The sequence below is a fragment of the Rhodnius prolixus genome, unplaced genomic scaffold, assembly GCF_049639745.1.
Source record: "Rhodnius prolixus isolate KJV_2025 unplaced genomic scaffold, Rpr scaffold_5, whole genome shotgun sequence".
Classification (NCBI taxonomy): Eukaryota; Metazoa; Arthropoda; class Insecta; order Hemiptera; family Reduviidae; genus Rhodnius; species Rhodnius prolixus.
The window spans coordinates 43,661,312-43,685,309 of NW_027411624.1; the positions used below are offsets into that span (position 1 = coordinate 43,661,312).

The 23,998-nt window shown below is 37.4% G+C and overlaps 1 protein-coding gene and 1 long non-coding RNA gene across 3 annotated transcripts in view; both read left to right on the plus strand.

The window, feature by feature from the left end:
• Positions 1-23,998, plus strand: part of LOC141457862 (EGFR adapter protein-like) — a 454,378-nt gene that overhangs the window by 189,734 nt on the left and 240,646 nt on the right. The window lies entirely within an intron of this gene.
• Positions 14,449-20,708, plus strand: LOC141458130 (uncharacterized). The gene is made up of 4 exons (XR_012460752.1): positions 14,449-14,711; positions 14,803-15,043; positions 17,702-18,501; positions 19,699-20,708. It is a non-coding gene; the product is annotated as an uncharacterized lncRNA (long non-coding RNA).

Here is a 23,998-nt window from a genome sequence, read left to right on the forward strand (position 1 = left end):
TCACAAAAGTTCATACCAACAATACAAGACAGTGAGGGGGGGGGGGGTGAATAGGACATTTTAAAATTAACTCTACAAACTGACGCAAGTACTGACAGGAAGTGGAAGAACCAGACACTAGTTGCGCAGATTTCATATCATTGACAGACAAACAGCTGCCCTTGAGACAGACAGTACTACAGATCAGACTTAGGACTCACATAATCTTTTTGACTGTCCACTTCTGGTCCCGGTACAGACAATATCTAATACAACACGTTAACGACAACAGGGCACAACTGGTCCATCGCAACATCTTTACTTCTATCAAGAGGCTATTTACCATCATTAGACAAATTTAAACATTCAATAACAATAAACATTTTTTGACTACATTGACTGAAAGTTTTGGTGAACATTATATATATTATGTAATATATATAAATATATTATATATGTATATTGTATATTAGTGTGTATTATTTATATTGTGTTGTATATTATGTACTGTATTAATGTACGAGTCCATCGTATATTAGATATTGCACATATAATTCTGAATTATCATGCATATTTAGTTCATTATTTATTTAAGGATTTCATGTGTATATAATAACATGTACGAACAGTGGTACATGTTATGTGATACTGTAAATAAACTCCCTATCAGCAGGGGTACTGTTGGCAGGGGGGGAAGCACACCTTCTCAAGGTAAACTTCTACAATTCTTTTCATAAAGTGTATTTCCGGGCATATCTGGTACGATTGCGACACATCCTGTTACTAGAAATTAGAACCAGTGAAAATGGCTACCACAACAATGGAGTCTACTGACTGTGAATACAAAATTTAATTTTGTTGAATGTGTATCTGCTTTTCTTTATTTCCTTTCCTAGGCTAGTCCAATAATGGAGAGAGTGTTCGGAGTCGTAAAGAGATTGTCTAGCAGAAACGGGATAAGGGGGATAAGCGATATAACCCAAAGTGTCGTCTATCCATCAGCGTAACAAGGCAACACTATCCGGGGGCCATATCCTACTAGCTAGTCAATATATAAAGGGCACTCCCCTAGTCCTGGCCCTAGTCCTTGGTAGGGGGGATATCAGCTACTACAGTGATAAACTGTGCCTCACAATCGAATGCTATCTTGCCCTTCTTTTCTTCAACTCCAAAGTCCCATCGGTCTCCTCTGCCCTTCAAGGGTGACATTTTTTTTTTTCTCCCTTGACCTTCTAATCTATATCGATTTCTCCAGGGACAGATCTATGCACCACTGGAGGACGTCAAAGTTTTGTATCGCATTCTTTTCTTCCCTTTTCTTTTTTTGTCTCTCTTCACTTATTTTTTAAGGGTCCAAATGTTACTGTGCACACCCTACTCTTTAGATGCTCGTAAACATTCTAGCAGATTTATTGTACCGAGGGTTTGAACATTGCAGTAAACTAAGGGTGAAAAACTGAGCTAGAAACTATGTAGCTCTGGTGCTCAGATGTGCATCCTGCGCTCACCTGCCCCACTAGCTAAATTGCAAATTGATTCTTACGGTTATACCACCATCTCAAGCCATACTTCGTTGCTCACGCAGATGTGACCGCCCGCTCTTTCTTAATTAACACGTAGTTCAGCATCCATCCTAGATAAAATGGGATATTCAAGGACATACACATCCCCCAGTTATTACAGTTGAATATTTCCCGGAATTCCACAATATATTTAACTCCAACTAAGTAAAAACAGCAATTCCCGGTAATTGCACTTTAGAGTGAAGCCGAAATATGTGCTTCCTTGAATTCGATCAATATTTAGTACACAAAGAAATGAGCAGATATCGGAAAATCGTGGGAAAACTATCAGCGTCCCAGTAACTCATTTAATCCTCGTTAACATTATGCAAATCAAGGTTTCTAATAATAATTATTATTATCCTACAACAGATGCCAATTTCTTTTGCATCTGTTTAAAAGAAAACAAGTTTAAGAGCCATTTACCAGAGAAATTCAATTAGTTAAGTGATACTTCCGATTAAAGGCGCCACGGTAGCCGAGCGGTTAAGAGACTAGACCCGCAATGCTAAGATGTATTGTTGGTTTAGTGGGTTCGATTCCCGGTCTAGAGGCCTTGGATTTTATTTAATGGTTAATAAAAGAAATTTACAGTAAAGTATGTTAGGCGGTTATAGGCTAGACCCGCAAAGCTAAGATGTATTGTTGGTTTAGTGGGTTCGATTCCCGGCCACTAGGCCTTGGATTTTATTTAATGGTTAATAAAAGAAATTTACTGTAAAGTGTGTTTGCTAGTCGCCACCGTCCACGACACCTAATTGGTAGTTGGACTTAAAGCCCGCCTGAAAAAATAGGCAATTACTTTTCAGTTCAGAGATTTTGATCGGAAATACACGGAAGTGAAGTATGAAGTTTAAGCTTGCGGCGAGCTTTCATTATTTCAGCTTAACATACTTGCAGACCACTTTTTCTTTTTTCCTCTTACTGGAGGACTAACCAAACGTCTTAAACCAAAGATGAAGTCGAAATCTCCACACCAAACTGATTTAATCTGCCCCTAATGATGGAAGTTAAGCCTTAAATCAATCAGGAATAAACATGCGTGGCTATGAGGGATAAAATCAAGAATAACTGCTCACAAGAAACTGAACGCTTGATTGGGCAAAACAGCTGCGAATGAAAACACAATTTCCCACATTTGCAATAATATATAACTGTATCAAAAACTATTAAGCGTGGGAGTTGATATGACTTTACTTCAAGACAGATATGTTAACTTGAAAATTGTTAGGATCAGTTTTGCTTGGTTTGGTTGTAGCGAGCAGGAACAGGACTTAGGAGACGACAGAGAGGCATTAAGAAAAAGGGCGTTTCCACTTGACTGCAGGATGTCATTAATTACTTTACTACAAGTCGCTGGCCACACCGAGGATTCTGGTGCGGACGGCAGAAATGAAGGGGGTAGACCTGGTGTACTGAGCTCCCGTATGTTGCGTTACTGTCCTAACCAGACATGGCTACCTGGCAAAATGCCCTTATACTGTGTTTGGAAAAAGGGGGGCAGGAAAAACCCTCCGTCCACACCCCCCAGGTTGTTGTTCCTACGTACAGGATTCTGAGCTACGGAAACCTCTCCCCACACTTCCCTAATCTAACCGCCCAAAAGTAGAGATTCAGAGGCTGCCACAAACTAACGGCTGTTTACAACATCTTTATCTTTTCTCCTCCACTCACACATCCTAGAACTTCTAGTTCCCACAACGCCCACAGACTGGAACCCTTAAGTCATTCTCCTTCTCCCTCCTTCTCTGCTGTCCCTTAAGGGGAATTTCTCTTACAGAGTTGGCGACGACGGCAAGCGGAAAACAACATAATTGACTTGTGCATATGTGTGTGGTGAAAGAGAAAACTCTTGGTGCTTGGCTCGCTTGTGCTTGTAAACCGGTTGTAGGCTGAGCTAAGTTATGATTAAGATCGTTAACTTGTAGGAAACCACATATGCGGAAGGGTTTAAGATATTCGAATTAATGGCAGGAAGTGAATCCATTATTTAGTTCACTTATTTTGTTTCTAACATTGCTTTCTGGCTATTTTTAGAGATTAAACTTATTATTTTTTGTTTTCTGTACTCTGCACATTGGGAGTATTGAGATCGTGACAGAGGTTCGACGACGGAAAATATACACACGAAGAACTTGTCTTAATATCCGCTGAAATAAAAAAAACGTTTAAACAAAAAACGTTTTCAACTTTAAAAACGAAAATTTTAGCTCATAAAAGTTGTTTGAGGGCATCGTCTAGCGTAAAACGAATCACAGAAAACTTTTCTCTCCATTTCAGTGAAGAAAAATTCATTGAAATCTGATAATTACGAAAAGAGATTTAAGAGTTTGAAATTTTGAACGAATACGAAAACCTTCAAAATTTAACCTACCATATCAATGTAAATATTTACTTTACGACAATACGATTAATACCAATTATACAGTTAACTATTCTCTACAATTTGGTAAATATATCATTAAATTCCAAAAAGATGTGAAAGAGATATAAGGGTTTTAAGTTGAACGAAATTCAAAACTGAAATGGAAAACATACAAAAATTAAACTACCATATCTGTTGTACTTTTACAGGTACAAAAATGTCATTTATATCAGCAATAGAGAATACTATTCTCTACATTTCGGTGAAGAATTCATTGAAATCTGATAATTACGAAAAGAGATATAAGTGTGTGAAATGTTGATCGAATACGAAAACCTCCCAAATGTAACCTTCCATATTACAATAACTATTTACACTAGAATAATACGATTAATACCAATTATAGAGCTTACTATTCTCTACAATTCGGTAAAGATTTCACTAAATTCTGAAAAGAATTGACAGAAATATAAACATTTGAATTTGAACGAAATTCAAAACTGAGATGGAATGCATAGAAAATTTGTCCTTCCATAAGTCTTGTACTTTTACAGGTACAAAAGTGTCATTTATATCCGCTATAGAAAATACTATTCTCTACATTTCGGTGAAGAATTCATTGAAATCTGATAATTACGAAAAGAGATTCATGTGTTTGAAAAAGAAGGAAAAGAAATATAAACGTTTAAATTTGGAATAAATTTTAAAACCGTGATGAAACGTAACGAAAATTTAACCTTCTACATCAAATTTACTGTGCCATTTTGGTGTGTTGTACATTTCGAAAATGGGTAATTTACTTCTAAATCTATAGTTTAGCGATAACTTTATTTTGTTTTTTATGATATTTAAGAAACAGGCCGTTATTATCGTTTTAAAACTATTCCTCTTTTTGTTGCGGCGGTGCGGATTTCAGTTTCGGTGAATTTGATGATGATAGGGTGGGGGAGTAGAATGGTGCTGATGGGTGTGGCTGACAGTATCGTTGAATTTGATGATTACCCGGTCAGATTGTGAGGAGTTTGGATCGTGCACAATTTAGGTGCGCCAGAACTGACATTTTCTTTTTACTACCAAGACGTCAGGGCTAGACCTATCTGATTGGTTTTGGTAGATTTTCTCTGCTTTCTTTTTTTTTTTTTTTTTTTTTTTTTTTTTTTTGGAATAAATTGCGACTTGAAATGAAAACTGTAAATATAGAAACAGGAAATAAATAATCGATTAAAATCGTAGGCTCCACCTTCTTAGTGCAAAAATCGACTTAAGCTATAATAACGATAATAAACCGTGTTTGTCCACGGTTTAGATTACACCCCCGGAATTCTCGTAAATACAATGGGTACTTAATGGAAGGGGAGCCGTTCTGACGGCTTCAAGTTGTGGTATATTTTGAAATTAGTAGTTTATATATGTGGGTGTAGAGGGGAGTAGAGGTGGGGCTTAAGAGTAAAGGATATCTAGAGTAAGTTGTAGTTACACCGCCGACGGTATTATGAGGCATCATGGGGAGGCTAGCCACCTGTACAGGAGGACTGTAGCCTGGGTGTACAAGAGCCACTAATAGCCACTCTAACTCATATCCCCTGCTCACCCTTCTGGCAAGTATGCCTCTCTCTGGGTACATTTTATCTGTTAAACCCATGTAACTTCCGCCACCTACCTGCACTTCCTGCTGATGTTCACCAGCCGCCGCGCTAGGTCCTCCTTCTTTTGATAAACTGCTTACCACTTTATATACCAACGGAGGGGGAACTAGTGTTTACACATCCACCCCTTCCCCTCAAAACCAACCTCATATAGCTAAACTCTGCTGCTTTGTCTTCATTTAACTTTATCCCCTCTTTGGTTAAACTTTTCTACCCCCACCACTTCTGCAAACAAAGAAAGAAAGATGAAAACCACTGGCAACTCACAAAAGAATAAATAAACCTTGAAAAATAAAGGATTTACTCCGGAAAAATCGGATTTTTGTATCCACTTTCACCTTTCCCTCGTAAAATTGACATCGTGCTTCTTTTTGTTTATCCAGGTCTTTCACAGGATATCCGTTTTTTTTTTTTTTTAGTACGAAGAAAAAAATAGTTCAAAATAAATTGAAGGGTGCGCGCCTGTAAGAATCGCGATGATTTCCAAAGCCTCATATTTTAGGTGGAAAATCAAGACTCATTATGTCAATCAAGTTTCTCAGTTTTTTTTTTCTTTTAAGTTCAAAGACGTGAAATCAAGTCCCACGATTTGCATGTACAGATTGCTATGAGGAGGAGGAGAAGGATTTCAAACATATAATAATGGATATGTCCACTTTATGTGAGTAGAAAGGAAACGAATGTTTGACGACTTATACTAGCAACATCTATGTGCTTAAATCTGTAGCAGAGCTAGCCTAATAAATATGAATGTATTTAAAAGTTATAGCCGATTAGAATGAATGGAAGAAAATGGATTAGAGAAGGATTACGGTGATTTTAATTTCGGTTAAGCTACAAGGATGGCAAGAATATAGGAGTACTGATCTATCCATTAGTTGTAAGTTTGTATGTAAATAGTTGTATATAGTAGAGGGATGAATGTGTGAAGCGAATGTATTTATAAGTAAGATTGGAGAGTGAGTGATATTCTAGTGATAAGCACCTAGACGATGCTGGCTGTATGGCGGAAGCCAATGGCAAAAAAAAGGTAAAAAAGAAGTCCTCCGATTCTCCTCCTAAAACTTGGTTCACTAATTTATCTCTTTAGACCTTTAATTTTCCAGAAAGAATGTATAATTATTACTAACGTATAAAAAATGAACGAGTTCATCTTGGAGCACGTGTTGGTCTAGTGGTCAAGAAATTGGCTTCATAAGTGGGAGGTCGCCGGTTCGAATCCCGCGTATGACTACTTTTTATTTGGTAGAAAAAAATTGTTTATAGTAAAGTATGAGGTTCTTCCGCCCTCGTCCACAAACATCTAATTGGTGGTTGCACGTTAAGCCCCACCTTAAAAAAAAAGTAGGCGATTACTTTTACTTACTTATTCTACTTAAAATCCGAAACATAGAATTCTAGTTCCTTAGGGAAGAAATAAGCGGCTACTTTATATGAAAATAGACGCTGAATTTGAAAAAAAAAAGTAAAAAAATAAAATAAATAAAATTAGAGGGGAGAGTACTTGAAACTAACCTAATTTGTATGAAAACAACTACTTCTAAACTGTGGCAATTATCTTAGTAACGTCTTTATGCAAAACAGGCGAAACTTGGATGGTGCAGAATCTCAGTAGTTTGCAATTTAATCTGTTCGAGTAAACTAATAGAGGAGATTTGTTTGTTTTTTTAAATCTCCTAAAGCTTCTAGTCAGCGGAAGTTCAGATTTCTGTACAGGAAGTACATGTCTTGAGTTCTCCCCGAGGAAGATTTCATTCTAAAGTGCCACTGTGAAAGTTTAAAGAAAATTTAATAGATGTTTGAGGAAATCGCAAACAAAAATTGTGATAAATCCATAGTTAAATGGTTTTTCCTGTTTAGGAATCTTAATCGCTAACTTACAGTCGTTTTTCGGAACTGTCTCAACGCAAAGTTCCCATATAAAAGAATAAAAAAAAAATCAAAGGTTTACTAATTGTTTATATATGGAAGTCGAAAGAGTCATTCCAAAAAAAAAAGTTCTCAAATTAAGTGGAAAAATATCGCCTTAGTAAAGAGGAACTTCCGTTTCAGAGATTTTGAGCGCTAACCTTCTGTCAGGTTGAGTGGAGCTACCCAAAAGGAAACGTTCAATTTGTGCTTCGTGTGATTTCCGGTTCACAATAAAAACATCACGGAAACGCACATTAAATTTTCCGCCTTAGAGAAGTTTAAATCAAAGTCGCATGCAGGCGACACGATAGCCGAGCAGTTAAGAGACTGGACCCGCAATGCTAAGATGTATTGTTAGTTTAGTAGGTTCGATGCCCGGTCTTGGGGCCTTGGATTTTATTTAATGTTTAATACGAGAAATTTATAGTAAAGTATGTTAGGCGGTTATAGGATAGACCCGCACTGCTAAGATGTATTGTTGGTTTAGTGGGTTCGATTCCCCCGGTCTAGGTCTTGTATTTTATTTAATGGTTAATATGAGAAATTTACAGTAAAGTATGTAAGGCGGTTATAGGCTAGACCCGCACTGCTAAGATGTATTGTTGGTTTAGTGGGTTCGATTCCTCCGGTCTAGGTCTTGTATTTTATTTAATGGTTAATATGAGAAATTTACAGTAAAGTATGTAAGGCGGTTATAGGCTAGACCCGCACTGCTAAGATGTATTGTTGGTTTAGGGGTTCGATACTTGGTCTCTAGGCATTGGATTTTATTTAATGGTTAATATGAGAAATTTACAGTAAAGTATGTTTGCTAGTCGCCCCCATCCACGACACCTAATTTGGTAGTTGGACGTTAAGCCCCGCCTGAAAAAATAGGCGATTACTTTAGTTTACTTTTTAAACAAAGTCGCATGCTGGATACGATCTCAGCGCTTCCTAAGGGGAATGGAAAGTTTGGCACTGACCTACTACCCTAAGTAACGATTATTCCCCAAGTTCTTACTTGGATTTTACAAAATTAAATTTATTCTTTTGATGTCAAGCATCTCTTTTCATGTGAAGAAAGCCAAGAACCATGTTTGACCTGATTTCCTGTCTAAGAATGTTAACTTAGCAAAAGAGAGCTTTGTAAAGCTTTGCACTTGACCTTTAAGCAGGCTTTTACAATAGCGGTGAAGTGGCCACTCCAACAAGCGGGAGTAGTCTTCAGTTTGTAAGGTGCAACCCAGGATGGTAAAAAAAAGGTGCATATGTGTATTAGAAACTAGGGTGTAATACACTCGCTTTAATATCGGAATCGTTACAATCCTAAACTTAAAAAATTTTATCACCAGCTCGGAGGTTTTACTAAATATTTACAGTTTTCAAAAATATCAATACCAATAAATACCAATTTGTTTAACGGCTGACCTTCCCACGCCCCCAGAATGGGCGGAAGTCTGGACAAGATAGAGTAGGAAATAGCCAAAGGAACATTGCTGCAGGAAATGTACATTTCAGACTTCCGCTGTTGTCTAATTTCTAATAGTATTTCCACCTAGCATTAAGTGCAAAATTTAGAAGGCAGTGTACATGTTTATAACGAGTTACCGTTGGTATATTTTATAATGTACCAGACTATAAACCGATGGGTCATTTCCAGCATAGAGCCGAAGTAAGGAAAGTGTGTTACGTAACGTTCAAGGTAAAGGGAGAAGGGACCATATTAATGTGGTTTTGTCCTGGCTAGAAACGGGATAGCGGGATGGAATTGGAGTGTTTTGTGAGTGTGTGTGTAGGAGAGTGGAGTGGGGGAAGAGGAGTAGGGAGGGAGAATAAAGGGTCTTGTCCCTACAACAAAACCCTTACCCATCAAAACCTTAAACCTCAATCCATTAACAACGTGATATTAATTTCATGTGTATGTGCCAGTCCGTCCGGTGACGTCATACACACCCCACTACCCCCCTATCACCATCCAGAAATGAGATATCTACTGTCTCTCTCTCTCTCTCGGTTTTTTAATTATCCAAAAACATGGAATTGTCTCTGTCAAGATTTGTCCAATGCAACCAACCACCTCGGTTAATGTATCCCCATCCATATTTAAAACTGCCCTTTAGGACAGCTGTATGACGGGTTCCAGTTAACTGTTTATGACGAAGATAGTCGTCATGAAAAAAAGTGTAAAATGTTTTGTTATGAGGAGTATATTTCGTCATGCCTTTTTCAGTATAGTGACCATCGGCACTTAATTTTGCAACTTTGGTTAAAAAACTAAAATATATTCGTAAGCTGCAAGAAGTTTGGAATATTTTGAGGCCATCTCGAGATAAAAAGAACTAATAGATAGGATACAGTATAAATTAGACTTCGTAAATGTATCCTTGTCTTTTATTGGTCATCACTGAATCAATGACGAATTCATATATTGTGTTAAGCTAGACGAGAGGTCCCCAAACTACGGCCCGCGGGCCACATGCGACCCCCTGAGGACATTTATCCGGCCCTCGCCGCACTTCCCTGAAGTGGCATCTCTTTCATTGGTGGTCAGCGAGAGGAGCGGCTATATGTGGCGGTGCCGCCGCAAATGTACAGTAATACTTCCGATAACGCGGGACGGACGCGTCACGGCTCCGAAAATAGTGTAAAATAACAGCAGAAGTAGGATGAAAGGCAAAGGCACTATAACTAAACCGGACATTGGACCATCTCATTAGCCAAAAGCAGGTCCATAGTTCCCACAGAAATACTGGGCAGTTTGGTGATTTAAATTAACCCTCAAACCACAAGATGCGGGTCGGATCCGACCCGAGGCGAAAATATATTTCCATTGTTCCCCCCACAATTAACTCTTAGCGATTAGACTCGGTATACCCTTTCTGTGAGTCCTTAGGAAGAGACCACACTGTTTCCGCCGATTCGGTAAGTGTCACTCCGCTTTCTAGGTTCTTATTTTTGTCAGTTCGTCAGATTCTAGGTCGGATCCGACCCGACCTTGGTATTAACGTTATACGTTTCGTCCTGTACAAGTGGAACAAAAATGAAGAAAGTTACTCTGGAGATGCACGTTCGACGTTTCTCAAGAACCTTGCGTTTTCCTTGACGCAGCCTCTTGTAGGAAAAAGACTGAAAAACAAGCGTAAATAAAATAACATTTTTTGCAGTCAGAGGACCCTCCCAAAACGTGTATTTCTGGTGGAAAATTAATATTGAAAACCGATCATGAATAGATAAAATTGTAACCTTTGATCTCAAATATCTCAACAAATATTAGGGATATCGAAACAGGGTTTACGTCATTTTTCACAATTTTTTATGTAGTTTTCATAATTATTGTCAAAACCAGTGGTCCTAATGAAACCTTAATTAGGTTTTTGCCCGTAACTCCGCCAAAAATAAAGGTACATCATCGGGACTGAAAAATTTGAAAACTAAACCAAAAATAACATATAGTTTACTTCATGGGTTTTTCCGAAATTCCGCTTTCCTAAAAAGTTATTAGCGATTGGTAAGTTTTAAATGGATCACCTTGTATATGAAAATCCATTAAATAAATTTATAAAGAAAAAATAAACCAGTTAAAAGGAAATCATTGAAACTGTTATTGAGCAAACGTCCAAAAAAAATAATTGAATTAAAATCTGGCTGGAATGTTCCAGCAAACTCTAGGCCAGGCGCCACGGATTAAGTTCTAAGAACTCATTACTTTCTTTGCAAGCATTCCAATAATATTGTTCGATTGCTCGGAGGAAGGTTTCAGCCTGCGATGGTGGTTAAAACATGTGTTCGCTCACTTGGTGTAAACATGCTTTTTAAAAGAAGTAAGGGAAAAAAGGTTTAGCATACGCACAACAGTAAAGTCCCTTGCTAATCTCCTCTTTTTTTTTGGGGGGGGGTATTCCTTCCCCTAAAAGATGTAGCCAAGCAAGCTCTGTGAAATAAACGAAGATGTTTTACAGAAACTTAAAATCCTTATTGCTTCGTCCCGGGCCTTCCAACTTTACTAATATTCACTTCCAGCATTTACATAGCAGTTTATTTGAAACGCCAAGTTATTAGCCTTGGAAAGAAGCCCTTTTGCATGTCTTATCTTTGGCCATGGTCCTGCCCTCAGTTTCCTACCAGTATATATCTTTTAATATGAGAGAATCATTGGTTCCCGTTGTACACAGAAGAGAGCTCGCTCTGACTAATACTAAAATTTGCATAGAGATTTGTATGAAGGGCAAGAAGTACCAATCAGTTGTAGGGTATTAACAAACTTTAGCCCTCAGTTTTGCTGGCGTTTGTGTTAATTTCCTTAAGGTAAAGCTTTACCATAATTTAGATGTATAGCAACTGGAGCGGGAAGAGGGGGAATTCCCTTTATTAAATTGGACGATATTCTGGATAGAGAAGGGGTAGGAGCCTTTATTATAACTGTTAGCAGGTCCAAGGTTTGCGTTTAGTCTCAACTAATCTGCTTCTTAGGTACCAGGTAATATCTACCAGGTACCTCAGTTTATATGCAATCTCTTACTTAATTCCATCTCCTTACCGTTTGTTTTGGTGTATCCAAATTCTCTTGCTAGTCTATTAGGCCTCCGTGGAGCATGTCCAGGATTATTGGAACAGCTTTTGGACAAGATGAGGCACCCATAAGAAAGACATAAGATGGGCAATTGGAGAGAGATGTGTGCTCTCTACCACTAGTACTAAGTCTCCTTAAAAGAATTGAAAAATAACGGCGAGCCAGAGCTATTAGTCGACAATCCAACAAATCTGATACGCAAAAACGTTTTTCAAAATAAATACTTACAGCAAGTTATGCCATTTTAATGTATTTGTGTTGCTCTCCCAAATTGCCAAGGAAGGTCTATTATTGTCCCTATCAACTATTTTTCAGAATCTTTTAAGCACGAGATAGCTTTAAACACAGACAGGAAATGAGGGAATAAAGCAAATCCTACAAGTTAAATATATATTAAGAGTAAATGAAGCGGAAGTTTAGAAAACATCAGTTACATTCCCGATTACTGAGGTTGCACTAAACAGTACAAAAAAAAATCGAACATCTAATACAGCGTAAGCAGCTTTTTATCCATACAAATCACAAAGCTTTCCTTTTATCCTGATTTCTTTATTTGATTTGATTTCACCCTTTACATGTAAAACGTTTACCAGGAGAATATAACCTGACTAGACCAATAAAACTGATTTGTTTATCCTGATTAAGCAGCCTCAATCACCCTCTTTTATCGTTCTCTCTCTCATACACACGAACACAGAGACCTCTTCTCTCCTACACAGACAATCACTCGCTACATCCCAGCCCACAATGTTCTACTAAATTTAATACCGATAAAACAGTCTACAGACTAATCTCCTCTCCGTTGGGCCCCTTTATCACCCCTCCAAACCAAACTAATAATTCTCAATGTTGATCACATGTTGTTCACCCATTCCAGCTAAACCAAACACACAGATCTATATTGTACATCTATTATTGCAATTACCATTAAATTCCAATTAGAATTCACCAAAATAATACGTACCCATTTTATATGGAAATGAATTGAATATTATTAAATTTGCTCTTATTCCTATATATTTTGAGAGCATTTATAATGCCGATATATAATATATTGTAACACGAATTTAAATAATCTGTAGCCACCACTCACATTACTCTTCTTATCCTTTAATTAATCTCGGTCATTATTTTCGGAAAAAATGTCAATCCAAATGTTTATTCTAACTTAAAATAAACCAAATCTCAAAATATTACTTTTACTCTCCGCCGCATCACTCTTCCTCCGGATCTTCTATGACTCAATTCCGATTCCTCCTGCCAATGTTGTCCATTATCTTGGGCTGTATTTAGACAAAAGACTGGACTTGGAACCCGCACACTACTTAAACGAACTGAAGTTAACAGGCGTTATCGACTACTTGAAAGACTACTAAGACCGACGATCAAATCTTTCACTTAATAACAAACGACTGATTTACAATTCCAAGCTAAAACCTGCCTGCATTGAACTAAAACCGTCTAAAATTCTCCACACTATCGTTAAACGGCTCCATTTTACGTTTCAAATCTAACTATCCACCGCAGACTTGGAAATTCCGATTGTACGTCCAGGTTGCACGAACTCGCTATAAAAGTTTTCATCCAGAACTTGTACTCTCATTTCAATCCTCTTGTCCACCGCCATTTATCATCTCCATCATCTTCCAGATCATCCTCCCAGAGACGATTGAAATCAGCCAGTGGCCTCGCGATTTTCTCCTCTCTTCTGAAGAGAGGAGTAGCTAATCCCGGAAGACGACTTAGGGAGTGTTATCACTTTGGGGTAACTTCTCCCCTCAATTAGTGGAGTTTGTAGTGGAGGGTAGTTATTGTCATTGTTACTAACAGCTGTATCTAGCGCTGGTCTAACTTAACAAATAAATGTTTAAAAAAATAAATAAATAAATCTAAGTTCAAATGAATTTTTCATAGGTACTTCACTTGTCCAGACAAGTACAGGAAACTTGGAAAAAAAAATTCAATCGCTCTTCCTGTGTACTTGTGTACTTGTGAAGCGCTTCAACATCGTGAGAAGTTCAAACTATCCTTTAAAAATCGCCATCAATTTAGTAGTGGGAGACGTTAAGCCCTCTGACTGAAAAACTAGTCGATTACTTTACTTTGACTAAATAAGTACCATTATGGGAACTGAAAGAAAGTAAGCGACCCAAAATTCCTTTTTCTTCCAGAAATAGCACTTCACCAAAGGAGTTTACACTTTAAAAAAAAAAATATTTCCTTTAAAATGACTCCAACAATTTTAGCTACTAATACACGATTGGTTTCGAAACATTTAGGGAATGGGGATTGAGAACAACTCTGTGGGGGAGTGGGGAGTAGATTCCCCCCCCCAGAAAAATCTTATTTTAGTATAGTGCGGGGTTTTGTAACCTCAATACTCAATAACCAATAGGTTTTGTTTTCAATAACATTTTAAGAATGAGGAAAATGCCTGAAAAGGATATGCTGACTTTTCAGAATGGGTGCTGAGATTTTCTTGAACGTTTCCTACTATTTTTCTTATAAACTTAAACAATTTAATGTCCACGCTTAGTTTTGAAACTTTACAACAACTCTACACAACCTGAATGTAAGGTTACAGTCTGAGAAGGTTAAACATTACTTTGGAGTGTTTACATTACTTAGTTCGTTAAGAGTGTTTTTATAGTGTTAAGTGATGGGTAAAAATTTAGTAATATAATTATTCTTTTCAGGTAATGTATTGTTCTAATTATTTATGTATCCATATTGTATTTCTTTGTATTGTATTGTATTAATTTATTTATAAAATTGTATTCTTTTCAGAATAATAAAATCTGTTTCAAAAACCATCTTACATTTATAGAAGGAATACCTTTTAGTTCTGAGGCAATATGAAGCTTAGGCTTCGCAAGTTCACTATGAAGTACTTTTTCTGTTCTTTTCAAATAGAAGTTTTGTGGCTTTGTGATGGTGATTCGTGTAAGCTTTACTACATTTTGTTTTGCTTTTCTAATAAGAACCACCACCTCAAAAAGACTAGAAAAGGCTTTTCCAAAGGAAGAAGGTAGGTAATCCTCTTTTACACTCTTATTTTCTGCGATCTCTCCTCTGAGGGGGAAAAAAATCGCAAATACTTGCCCATATGGGTTAGCATGTATTCAAATACTGTAGTAAAGATTTCATATGGGGTGAAGTAAGAGCTGCTGTGGAGAAACTGTCTGGTAGATGGAACCAGAAACTTTGGAAATCCAGGTTTATCCAGTCTCTGCATTCTGATTCTTCAGGTTCACCACTGTTTTACATTTGGCTGTAGACGGAAAGGGGAAAGAGAAGACAAAGGAGTAAGAATTGTGCACGTGCATGTTTCGAATAGGCGATAGTAAATAGTAAAGTATATTTGGATGGAAATTCATGTTTGCTTCTGTTTCCATGGTTTCAGGATTAGATCAGCTGAAAGGAAAGTTGACTTCTTCTCTCTCTTATTGATAGAAAGAGGCAGCATGGTGATTACAAGACTGATTTTAGGCGGAACTCATGGTGGACTAGTTTACCTCAGGAGTACGAGTTGTGGCTATTAAATAACGAGACTATTGCTGTAAAACATTTTATTTTAAATTTATACATAATTAGTTATTATCACCATCAATATACACCCCTCCCCTATCCCTACAACGCTCCATGCGAATTTACCATTGTTCAGAAACAGTGCTGGAAGTATTTTCTGTGAGCTCCTGCATGACGCGTGCCGCTTTTTCTTTCACAGCTTCAACGGACCGAAATCGCGTTCCTTTTAATGCAGATTTGTCTTTTGGGGAACAGATAAAAGTCATATGGGGCCAGGTCAGGCGAATAAGGCGGATGGCCTAAAACTAGGATGTTGTACTTGGCTAGAAACGTCTTGTGACAGACAATGCAGTGTGAGCCGGCGCGTTGTCTTGATGGAGAAGCCTGAGGACTTATTCTTCCCACAAATCGGGCCTTTTTTTTCCTTACTCTTTCACGGAGTTGAGCAAGCACTTCACGGTAGTAATGTTGATTCAATTATAATAGATATTTTCATCCGTTTTGGACGTGGAAGGGCGATCCGGGTGGTCATCATCTCCGACGTCTTCTCCAGCCATCTTGGAAGCGCTTGAACCACTCAAAAACTTGCGCACGTGATACAACATTCATCGCCATAAACTTTTTTTAATAAAAGATAAGTTTCAGAAGCGGTTTTTACCCAGTTTCATGTGAAATTTCACGAAAATTCGTTGCTCTATTACATGTGCAGTATCATGTTTTCGGCAAAACGAAACTAACACCTCTTACAACCCAAACGATGGTTCCGGTCAGACAGATTTCTCTACAAACACGTGAGACGCTGCACAATCGAAAGCGAAGGCTTTACGCTGCACAGCTGTCGGTCGTTAGGATTTGGCGCATGCATAGTTCACTTCTGTAGCAGCATCAGTCTCTTTATTTAATAGCCGCACCTATTTACCTATTGTAATAAATATTTATTCTATTCTATTCTACAGAATATTGAAAACTGATTCTTAATTAAAGGTTCCAAAATCTGAAGAAAAATTAATTTACTGGAATGGGGCTCTGGCTAATTAGAATTTCAGATTAGTTATTTTGTTTTATTTTTGTAAATTAGTTGCAACTTTCATTTTGGCACACTTTCAGGTAGTTTTGCTTAATTGGGACTTTGAGAGAGGGGATGAAATTAAGGTGGGGTTTCAGAATATTGTATGGATCTAACACCTGTTAAGTTCGAAATTGCTGAGCCATATTTCAGATAGAAAAATGTATTTTTTAAATCACATTGTTCCTTCATTAAAATTAAAGAAATCAAATTAAGGAATGATACGAATTGTAAATTTATAACTAACAGTAACTGACATAAGGTATTAACTAGGACCTGGTGGTAGTTTAGGTTATAGTTTTCAAGTATTGTTAATTGTTTTTGATGGCCGATTCAGTAATCTATGGGGAAGAAAGATTGTTGGTGATGATTTAAGATTTGGGTATTGTGGCCAACCTTTCAACCTGAGGGACTAGACTAGATCATCTTCAAGGCACTGGAAAATATTTTACAGAAATAGATTACCATGTTCATTGCTTTGATGATTTAAATATATCTACATATACAATTCTTGTTTTATATCATCAAATTATACATTAATGGTAATCTATTTCTGAAAAAAATATGTTCCTCAGTCCTGAAGATGACCAAACTTCTAGATTCAAAGTTTGGCTGTAAAAGAAATTGAATAATTATAGCTGAAATTGGCAACAATTTTTCTTCTTCTCGTTTATAGCTGTCCTTGATCTACATTATGTCCAAGTTGGTGGTGTTTTCCAACTTCGTGTAAATCGTTGGTTCTCTAGAAATAGTGTGGGCTATCCTGTCCTAGTAGTTCGACAAACTCTGTGGATTTGATCGTTCCGTATGAACCACGGTGTTCCGTAGGCGATATGTAGTACTTTATTTTCTGCAAATCCTGCAGCTGGGTTAAATTACAGGTAACACTAGCCCTTCATCTCTAAGAGTTGTTTCTTTCTTTGTTACAAAACTTTATTAACTAACTAATTTCATCTTTTAATTTCCCTTTTTGTAATCATTCACTAAACATTATCTTTCTCTTTGGTAACATTTAGAAAACATACAAAGAGGCTTGTACCTCATGAAGTGAGTTTTATCTCAAAGAAATGTTTTTTTTTTGTTTTTGTTTAGTGATTGCCCTTTGTACTGGAGGCTGCGTGGTCCGCATAGTGCGGATGCTGGATGAAGATGAGGGTTTATATATATGTTTAACATCTGGAAAAGAAAGCGATGGCGTACCCTGCGGGAGTGTATGGCTCAGTTCGTTACTCTTCTCTATCTCTCTCTGCCATACCCAGGATTAGTTTTACTAAAAAGTAAAAGGGTTGAACTGTGACAAGAAGAGCCATCATACAGGAGAGGGAATGAGGAAGGATATAAGGGGTTTTTTCCCCTACTTTAAGTATTTCCTTTTGTCTTTAAATATTCATGCGTTTCGAAAGATTTATGTGTGTATTCTTTTTGGTTAGCGCAAACCACCGGAAATGTAGTGCGTCAGCTGTTAGTATAACATTTCTATGTAATTCCCACTTGTTTCTGTATTCATCCATCTTATTCAAGTGTGAAGCTTAAAAAAGCTCGAGTATAATTCATATATATACGTACATTCTTGAAAAAAAACTTGCTGGGTGGTTGAATTCGCTAAGTATGGATGTAGTTTTAAAAAGCTTTCATTCTAAAAAGTTTCGAAACCATCTTAAGAGATTGGTTCATCAGGAACATACATTACTACATTACTGAATCGATTATTAATTTTATTTTTAGGTCAAAAAACTTTATTGAGTCCCCCCAAAAAAAGTTTAAAAAGATAACTTTTTGGGAGGGGGGATTCTATTAATCAGTAAACGTATTTCTGGGCGACTGGAGCGGTTGGGCTTATCTCAAATGTGCCATTATCTGGTGCAATGGATGGATCTTATCACCTAAGAAATGTTAGTAATGATTAAACATTTTTAGCTAATTTTCAGATTTAAAGAACATTCAGTTCCTTAACCTGTTTCGACCTGTATACTCGTGGAAAATATCAAATTGCCATTAACTATAAAAACTCGAAATTTTAATAAAATACAATAAGAATATTATTTGGAAGGGATGTTTCCTTTATCTTACCTGAATAGAACTGCGGTGGGAGTCAGCCAAATGATAAGCTGTTGGTACATGTTTGGTCTCCGCATTAGAGATTGGGGAATTACGCACACAAATAGAAGCTTTACAGGAACCCTAGTGCAATACCCGTTTTTACCTCTTAGATAGAGGTTCAGACCTCTCAGTACGAGCATGATTTCATTTTGCACAGAATTCAAAAAGCTCTTTTCTTCCTTGTGCAAAGCTCTTGCATCTCTAGTTAACTAGAGCAATGCATACGTGAAGAAGCGGTGCATAGATTTTTGAATGAGCACAAAATGCTCTCTGGTAATCTGTAAGCCCACAGAGAGAGATTGCAGAAAAAGTCGCTTGCAGTGCGACTATTGTAAACTTTTGGTTGTTTTGCCCCTGCGTTCGACACGTGTATACACACGTCATTGTCTGATTTTAATTCCGCACCATTTGGAGGGGAGGTTTTTTTAAAAAACTAAATTCTACGCTTAACTGGTTAAAGTGAATCCCAGTTTACAGGAACACAAATTTTTTTCATTAAAATCCTCTTCCTGTTTTTTTTTTTTTTTTTTTAAAAGCCACCAATCAAATCGCGGTAAAAACATTTATGACAGCTTTTAGCTACAAAAGGAAGTCTACCACACCGGATACACAGACTCATGCACCCAAGAAGGTGAGGAAGAAGAAGAAGTAACCTCTCCTTCCCCACACCCCCACTAGAGACAAATGTATTGAAGTTAATTAAATACACCGGTCATTACGGTTCTGTAGAAGTTTGCCGCTCAATTAGACGTCTTGAATAATGGAGCGCCAACAATTAGGGCGGGTAATACAGTAGAGCGGGTAAATACTGGGCGCGTGAGTAGGTAAAGAAACAGTTTTTGTAACCTTCCAGTCAGGTAGCCAGCCCCTTTTACTCATTTAAAACAGGAAGGTTATTTTATTTCTTTTTATTTATTTCCTCTTCTTCGTCTTCTGTCCGCCTGTAGTTGTGCTGTTAAAATTAAGGTGTGAAGTGTAATTTTTTCCAGGTTCCCTTTCCTGAGGTAACTGGCTGCCAATAAAGTGGCACTAGAAGCGTAATAACTGGCTTCCATTTAATTAGCCTCCTTCAAGGCGCTTTAAGATGTTTTAAAAAAAAAGGTATAAGATTTATTTCTTTCTAAAAGATAATTAGGTTTCAACAACTTCTTATATCTTTCCACTTTTCGTGGGCAGGTTTTTCTTTTACCTGAGTGTAACAGTGGACCTTCCAGATCTATGGTGTTCCCCTCAAATCGTGTAAAGTGAGTCCCTAAGGGTACGTTTACAACGGAGCTGTGAGTATAGATGATAGCAGAGATGATAACTGATAGAGTAAAATATAATCGCTGATTAGTGTGCACAACGGAGCTGTGATACATGCAACATGTTGAGTAGTGAAGAAGAGTTTTTATGTTCACCAGCAACCAAATGGTACATTTAAAAAAAAAAAGATGTAGAAAATATCATGTACATACCATAAATAAAAAAACGAAGTACTTTGGGCGAATTTCACTATTTATATAAGGAACTTAGAAATTATCCGGATCGTTTTTTTGAGTATGTGAGGATGGGTCCAACCACATTTGACTAAATTTTAGAAAAAATAAGGTCAAAATTAAGAAAACGTAGGAAAAATTGTCATGGAAATCCTATAACTATAGAAGAAAAACTAGTGATAACTCTGAGGTAAGGTTATATTGAGGAAAAACAAATAAATACACATGAAAATAAATGTAAGCACGATTTAAAAAACAAAATATTGTTTAAAAGTAAATAATAAAATAATAACCAAAAATAATGAGTAAAGACAGCACTAAATAATTTTTCTACCTCCATTTTGAAGCTCCGATACTGAAGTTCAGCTAGCAGAAAAATGAAAAATTCAATTCCATCATCTATGCTCGTTTATAGCAGCGAGTATGAGTCACTAGTCGAAGCTTCGTTGTGCACGCTCACATAAGAATGTACTGGGTTATTCTATAAGCGCTGATGCATCACTGCTATCATCTCCGCTATCATCTATGCTCACAGCTCCGTTGTGAACGTACCCTAAGCCAGTGATTCTCACTGATTTTTTTTTTTGTCGCGGCGGCACCCTTTTAACAAAATTTGGGGCGGTACACTAACAATAAGATAAGTTTAAAAGTATTTTACTTATCCCATAATACACTGTGTAAAATAGTTGTATGTATATTTTCAATATAAAATAATTATAACATATACATAGATATACGTATTTTTCTTCAATTTAAACTTTACTCGTAATAGGGAAAAAAATTATAATTTTTATTGTATGTATATCTAAAATTTGGCGGCACACTTCAAAAGTGCCGCGGCACGCAGTGGTTGAGAATCACTGTCTTAGACGAACGTACATCACAACCCTAGAATTCCTTCTTTTTTTTTTACTAACAAACACTAAGAAACTTTAAACATCTTAGGCCACAATAAATAGGGATCATCAGCTTGAGGACTAGCCCTTAGGATTACAGGTTCAAAACATTTAAAGCTCAGAATCCGCAGCATTATCAGTGTTAAAGAAATGGGTTAAAATTTAATTTAATTACAAAATTTTTATTGTATATATATCTAAAATTTGGCGGCACACTTCAAAACTTTTAAAGTGCCGCGGCACGCAGTGGTTGAGAGTTACTGCCCTAAGCACTCCCAACCTGTACTAGATATCTAAGCAATTCAAGGATCAGAAAGAATGTCACGGAGGATATAACCTCTTCCTGCACCTGATAGCTTCACCCAGGTACAGGTACCTATATGCACCTTGAATGATGGCGTCGCAGTCAGTTAAGAGGAGTTTTTTTTTTAAGTTTTCTCCATCTCACCCACAGAATCCGCTAGTATCATCGCGTTCTAGATCCTAGTAGTATCTTGCGAAATTTACCTTTACTCAGGATGAGCTCGCCTAATATCGTACAGATTTTCAAGTTTCTTAAGATCTTCGCCATTCTCATATCTATCAGAAAAGCTGATTCAGAGCGCAGTTTCCGCTGTCCTTCTCCTTCCTCTCTTCCGCACCTTCTGACGTGAACCTCGGGAGGGGGGGTGAAAGGTTCAGGCCGCATAAAAGGGGATTTTTTGGATGCTTTGTCCCTTCCAGGGCTTCAACAATCTCCTTCATGCCAACATACCCAACGCACCTACAATGGTGTAACATTATTTTATCTCTGCCAGGTCTTTGCGTTTTTTTTTTCTTTTTGCTAAGACTTTCCCAGACCAACTTTGAGCTCTAAACATACAGGTGTTTAATCCTTTGTGAACATGTCTATCAGAGAAGATAACACAGTCTTCTGGTGCCTATAGTTTCTGTGGAGGTTAAGATTAGATTATCAGAGTGGGACCTGTGCCCCACGGCATTGTAGCCACAAGAGGCTTATTGTGCCTTCCGCCTTACGATCTAGTAGATGAAAGAGGTGGATGACTTTCCCTATTAGTTCTTTTTGCGCTACTATCTCCTTTGGTCTTAAAGAGCCAAAGATTTCATAGCGCAACCACTCGATTGTAACACAATCGAACAGCCAGTGAGAGGTCATTTCCTCCTCCTCTTCCTGACACAATCTGCACACAACGGTTCCGAGCTAATAAGCTCTCCCCCCAGCTTGTACAGATGACTATGCCCCCCTATGTGTACTGTCTAAATGTATTGGGGTGTAAACAAGTATATATTGCTCATGTTCATGTTGTTAGGCTGGGATACCCGCAGGGACGCCAAGTACCCTGAAGAAGTGGCTACTTCCACTTCTCCTTACTGGGAAGGTTGTTCTTAAGGCCACCATGTTGGTCAAACTGGTCCATCCCCACTAGCTTCCGCTGGCCAAGGGAAGCAGCTCATCTTCTAGCGCTTCCTTTAGGATTTTAATCTGGCTCAACCTAGAGATCCACATCACCCTTCAAAGCTGAAAAATAATGTTTTTATTAAACATAAAGCATTCAAATAAATCTTACACATTCACGTGTATGTAAAGTATTCGCAAACTTTAAAAGAACATCCTGGATTTTACTTCCTGGCTAATCCACTTCCCTCCGACGGGGTGTGGAGGTTAAACTGATGGCATCTTTTTTTATGAAGAATATCGGGAAAATTCCTCGCGGGTTCTCTGAGTAACTTATTTCCTGACTTTGGAAAATCTTGAAATCAGACATTAAAGAATAAACCAGTAAATTACATTCTAAGATTGAAACTTGAAATTATCACTTTGATAGAGGGGCGGGGGGTGGCAAATTAAAGACGACAAAGTCAGGGAATCATTTTATTACATTAAAAACATTTCTGCTCCTAATCGTGATTCAAGCAGATCAATAGAGAACGTTATGAGTGACTCACATGTTCAATTCTGTCTTGACTATATTCCAGTCAAGGAGGCACTTGAAATGGGTAGGGAGCGTTCTGATACGGCCATAGTTTGTCGGAACTCATCACTCTGGCGCAAGACTGCCTTATCATCATCGCCCATTAACTTTTATCTCTCCAGTAAACCTTTCCAAAGGAAAAGGGAAATGTCGTAACTGGCAAGGGATGATATTAAAGGGTGTAAAAAAAATGGTTACAGAAAACTTGGTCTATGACGAAATAACTGTGACGAAATATTATCTCTTGGGTTTTTTTTTTATTGTAATGGACATCATTTTATGATTACTCGTGTTTTGATTCCATCATTTTTTCTCCAATCTTAGGTTATGATTTCTGGTAAAATATGTTTACTTTTTTTATTGTTTTATTATTTTATGGTACTTTATTTATCGTGAGACGATTTAACGTCTCTCTTACTTCCTTTTGAATTTGCGTTGTCACCGGAAATACACGTTTTGATTTCCTCTGAGCAGGAAATGGTGTGTGTTTTTAACTGAAGAATGCAAAATAGAAAGAAAGCACAGAGTTTATATTTCGTTGCGTTTTAATTTAAGGTTTGTTCTTATCATTGGTCATTCTACTTCTACCTTCCCTTTTTGCTCAATATAAACAGGGGGCATAATCATCCCAAATCCCCTTAAAACTAGAACAAAAAAAAAAAAAGTCCTGTGCCAGAATGTAACAAAATCAAAATGAATTTCATTAACAACCTTTTATTTTATTTATTTATTTATTTACAACCTTTACATATACATATACATCAAGTAAATGTGTTCTTAATTGAGTTAGGCATAGATTGTAGGCTGGTGATCCTGGTCGATCGAGCGCCACAATCGGGAAAGGCATGCTAAGAGGGGCCAGCCAATGCTCTGGAACTCTCTAGAGGTTGGAAAGAAGTTTAGGAAATTGGTAAAAGGTCGCGGGGCCAACGTCGTTTCTCA